Source organism: Rhincodon typus, chromosome 4 (assembly GCF_021869965.1).
Source record: "Rhincodon typus isolate 14 chromosome 4, sRhiTyp1.1, whole genome shotgun sequence".
Classification (NCBI taxonomy): domain Eukaryota; kingdom Metazoa; phylum Chordata; class Chondrichthyes; order Orectolobiformes; family Rhincodontidae; genus Rhincodon; species Rhincodon typus.
Genome location: NC_063335.1, coordinates 119,528,981 through 119,534,102, shown reverse-complemented (window position 1 = coordinate 119,534,102; position 5,122 = coordinate 119,528,981).

Genomic DNA, 5,122 nt, shown 5'->3' with positions numbered 1-5,122 from the left:
GGGAGTTTCCCCGACTGGCGGTCCCACCCCTTCACAATCCTCCACGGCGCTTGGGGGCGCTGCATTGGGAGGCTCCCGACTGGCGGTCTCGCCCCTTCACATTTCTCCCCGGCGCTGCAATGAGGCGTGTCTCCTCTGGAATTTCTCAAGAAGAGTCACTACGCCGAAAACTTTGGTTTCTCTGCATAGAAGCGGCCAGATCTGCAGAGTTTTTCCAGCAATTCCTGTTTTTTCTTGGGATTTTCAGCAGTTCTTTGGGTCTTTCCCCCCGGAAGTCCTCTCATCTCAGAGTCCTCCAGGACTTTGGGGGGCGGTGCAACGGGAGGCTTCCCGGCTGGAGACCCAGGCTACTCAGAGTCCTCCAAACCGCTCGGTGGCGCACCATAGAGACGTATTACCAATGGTCTTCCTCGCCGCTGGGTGGCGCCTCAGTGGGCCTCCCGCTGGAGAACGCGCCTCCTCTGACCTCGAGAGGCGAACCTTACTCCTACCGACCATTCCTCTCCCCGCTCATGGGGGCAACTGGTTCTCCGAACCCTTCTCCAATGAATCCGCCCCACCGTTAGAGGCGCTGTCACCGGAGGCTGCTGACTTTACTCCATGATCGTCACACCCGCCAGCTGAGATCTACACCTCCTGCCGGGAGTGGCGCTACACACGGCTGTATTACCCTCCGGGTGTAAACTGTCATCCGATTGTTGGGGTGCTACAATGGGCGTTTAGCCGCTCAACCCGTTCACCCGGGCTGCATTGTCACTCTTCGAGCCACTGAGGGGGGAAGGAAAGGCTTCCAGATCGCAATTACAGGAGCCGGGCCGCTGCGATTCCGTATTCCAACACGAGGGGGAGGCATGCCTCTCCTGCACTGCAGAGTCTGGCCGCTAGATGACGCTCGGAGTATCCATGCTGCACAGTGAATGCAGAATGTGAATGTGGCCAAGAGGGGGAGCTTGTTTTGCCAAAACGATTGAGGGATGAATGTTTCCTTGTCATATTTTTTTTCATCTGGTATAAAGAAAAACTGTCATTCAGCTGCTTACGCAGGATGAAATTAGTTAAATATGTGAAGGGTAAAAGAATTGCAGGGCTCTGGGGAAAAGAGGATGATCTGTGTGTTGACACTTGCAGAGATCCAGCATGCACTCATATGCCTGAATGGCCTCCTGCGTTGTAACTATTCTAAATCACATAGTAGGAACTGCAGATGCTGGAGAATCTGAGATAACAAGGTGGAGAGCTGGATGAACACAGCAGGCCAAGCAGCATCATAGGAGCAGAAAGGCTGACGTTTCAGGCCTAGACCCTTCATCAGAAATGGGGGAGGGGAAGGGAGTTCTGAAATAAATAGGGAGAGAGGGGGAGGCGGATAGAAGATGGGTAGAGGAGAAGATAGGTGGAGAGGAAACAGACAGGTCGAAGAGGCGGGGGTGGAGCCAGTAAAGGTGAGTGTAGGTAAGGAGTTAGGAAGGGGATAGGTCAGTCCAGGGAGGATGGACAAGTCAAGGGGGTGGGATGAGGTTAGTCAGCAGGAGATGGGGGTGCGGCTTGAGGTGGGAGGAAGAACAGGTTAGGGAGGCAGGGACGAGCTGGACTGGTTTTGGGATGCGGTGGGGGAGGGGAGATTTTGAAACTTGTGAAATCCACATTGAGACCATTGGGCTGCAGGGTTCCCAAGCGGAATATGAGTTGCTGTTCCTGCAACCTTTGGGTGGCATCGTTATGGCACTGCAGGAGGCCCAGGATGGACATGTCGTCTGAGGAATGGGAGGGGGAGTTGAAATGGTTCGCGACGGGGAAGTGCAGTTGTTTATTGCGAACCGAGCGTAGGTGTTCTGCAAAGCGGTCCCCGAGCCTCCGCTTGGTTTCCCCGATGTAGAGGAGGCCACAACGGGTACAGCGGATGCAGCATACCACATTAGCAGATGTGAAGGTGAACATCTGCTTGATGTGGAAAATCTTCTTGGGGCCTGGGATGGGGGTGAGGGAGGAGGTGTGGGGGCAGGTGTAGCACTTCCTGCGGTTGCAGGGAAAAGTGCCAGGTGTGGTGGGGCTGGAGGGGCGTGTGGAGCAGACAAGGGAGTCACGGCGAGAGTGGTCCCTCCGGAAAGCAGATAAGGGTGGGGAGGGAAAGATGTCTTTGGTGGTGGTGTCAGATTGCAGATGGCGGAAGTGTCGGAGGATGATGCGGTGGATCCGGAGGTTGGTGGGGTGGTATGTGAGGACGAGGGGGATTTTGTTTTGGTTCTTATTGCGGGGACGGGGTGTGAGGGATGAGTTGCGGGAAATGTGGGAGACATGGTGGAGGGCGTTCTCGACCACTGAGGGGGAGAAGTTGCGGTCTTTGAAAAACGAGGACATCTGAGATGTACGTAAGTGGAATGCCTCATCCTGGGAGCAGATGCGGCGGAGGCGAAGGAATTGGGAATAGAGGATGGCATTTTTGCAGGAAGGTGGGTGGGAGGAGGTGTATTCTAGGTAGCTGTGGGAGTTGGTGGGCTTGAAATGGATATCGGTTTCCAGGAGGTTGCCCGAGATGGAGACAGAGAGGTCCAGGAAGGAGAGAGAGGTATTAGAGATGGTCCAGGTGAACTTAAGGTTGGGGTGGAAGGTGTTGGTGAAGTGGATGAACTGTTCGAGCTCCTCATGGGGGCACGAGGCGGCGTCGATACAGTCATCAATGTAACTGAGGAAGAGGTGGGGTTTAGGGCCAGTGTAGGTACGGAACAGGGATTCAAAATCTCCCCTCCCCCTACCGCATCCCTAAACCAGCCCAGCTTGTCCCCACCTCCCTAACCTGTTCTTCCTCCCACCTCAAGCCGCACCCACATCTCCTACCTACTAACCTCATCCCGCCCCCTTGACTTGTCCGTCCTCCCTGGACTGACCTATCTCCTCCCTACCTCCCCACCTACACTCACCTCTACTGGCTCCACCCCTGCCTCTTTGACCTGTCTGTTTCTTCTCCACCTATCTTCTCCTCTATCCATCTTCTATCCGCCTCCCCCTCTCTCCCTATTTATTTCAGAACCCCCTTCCCCTCCCCCATTTCTGATGAAGGGTCTAGGCCCAAAACGTCAGCCTTCCTGCCCCTATGATGCTGCTTGGCCTGCTGTGTTCATCCAGCTCTACACCTTGTTAACTATGGTCTGAGTTAGTAGAAGAACAGGGAGGAGACCAAATTAACAAGTCATAGAGCTTTTACAACAGTGTGTTCAGTCTAACTGATCAGCCTGTCTATATTTTCCTGTTGCTTAAAGCTTTTTCTCCTCCAATTTTTGTGTCATATGTGAACTTATTGATCATACCTCATGATCATATTCATGTCTAGATCGTCAATGTATACAGCAAACAGCAAGGGACCCAGCACCAAACTTTAGCTACACCATTGAATATAGGCATCAGTCACAAATACACCTTAGACCATTGTCCTCAGTCATTAAACCAATTTTGGGTCTAATTTGCTCTGGATCCCATGTGCTTTTAGCTTCTTAACCAGCCTGCCATGTGAGAGGCAAGGGGCAAATAGACCTTGACCAAAAACAATGGTTCTCAAATAAAGCACAGACTCGGGGACCATTTCGTGGAGCATCTGCGCTCTGTACGTGATAATCAACACCATCTTCCAGTCGCCAACCATTTTAACTCCCCCTCCCACTCCCTGGGTGACATGTCAATCCTGGGCATCCTCCAATGCACAATGATGCCACACGCAAACTGAAGGAGCAACACTTCATATTCTGCCTTGGGAGCCTACAGCTCGATGGCCTGAACATAGAATTCACCAGTTTTAAGATCTCTCCATCCCTGGCCTCATCCCACATCCAAACCTCCCTCTCATCCCCGCCTCCTTGACCTGACACAACCTATCCATCTTCTTCTCCACCTATCCGCCCCATCCATCCCACTGACCAATCCCTACCTGCATCCACCTATCACCATTCCACTACCTTTCCCCAGCCCCACCCCACCTCCCTTTATTTATTTCCCAGCTCCCTCCCCCCTCCCCAGTTCTGAAGAATGGACTTGATCCGAAATGTAGACTTTCCTGCTCCCCTGATGCTGCCTGACCCGCTGTGATCCTCCAGCTCCATACTGTTGTCTCTGACTCCAGCATCTCTGAGGTTCTCAAACTCCTTTGGTTAAAGGATCCTCTGGCAATCCTTCTCACTTCTAATCAGCCCACCTACATTCTCCGCCAGAACATTACAAACAACAGGGGTCCCAGCATTGGTCCCTGTGGAACACCACTGGTCACAGATCTCCAGTTAGAAAAACACACTTCCACCATTACTCTCTGTCGTCTATGATCAAGCCAGTTCTGTATCCATCTTGCCAGTTCACTGTGGATTCCATGTGGCTTCATCTTTTGTATCAGGCCGCCATTTGGGTACTTATCAAAGGCCTTGCTAATGTCCATAGAGACAACATCTACTGCCATGCCTTCATCAATCATCTTTGTCACTTACTCAAAAAAGTCAATCACATTTGTGAGATCCAACCTCCCCTTCAAAACGCATGCTGCCTATTGCTAATAAGTCAATATTTCAACCGAATTTGAGTAAATCCTATCCCTAACAATCCCCAATAATTTCTCTACCACTGACACAAGGCTCGCTGGCCTGTAATTTCCTAGATTATACCTGTTGTCCTTCTTAAACAGAGGAAAAACGTCGGCTATTCTCCAATCTTCTGAGGCCTCTTTTGTGACTAAAGAGGATACCAAGATTTCAGAGAAGGCCCAAAAAATTTCCTTACCTGCTTCCCTCAGCATTTTGTGATAGATCCCATCAGGTCCTGGGAACATGTCTACTTTAATGCTTTTCAAAACACCCAACACTTTCTCTTTTTTTCTATATTGACATGCCTCAGAATATCAACATACCCATCTAGAGACTCCCCATCCACCATGTCCTTCTCCCTTGTGAATACCGATAAAAATATTCATTAAGGACCTCACCCGCTCCCTCCAGCTCTTCACATAAATTCTCTCCTTTGTCCTTGGCTGGGTTTACCCTTTCCCTAGCTATCCTCTTGCTCCTTGTATACATATAAAACACCTTTGGATTTTGCTTATATATAGAGATAACAGAGTGTGGAGCCGGAAGAACACAGCAGGCCAGGC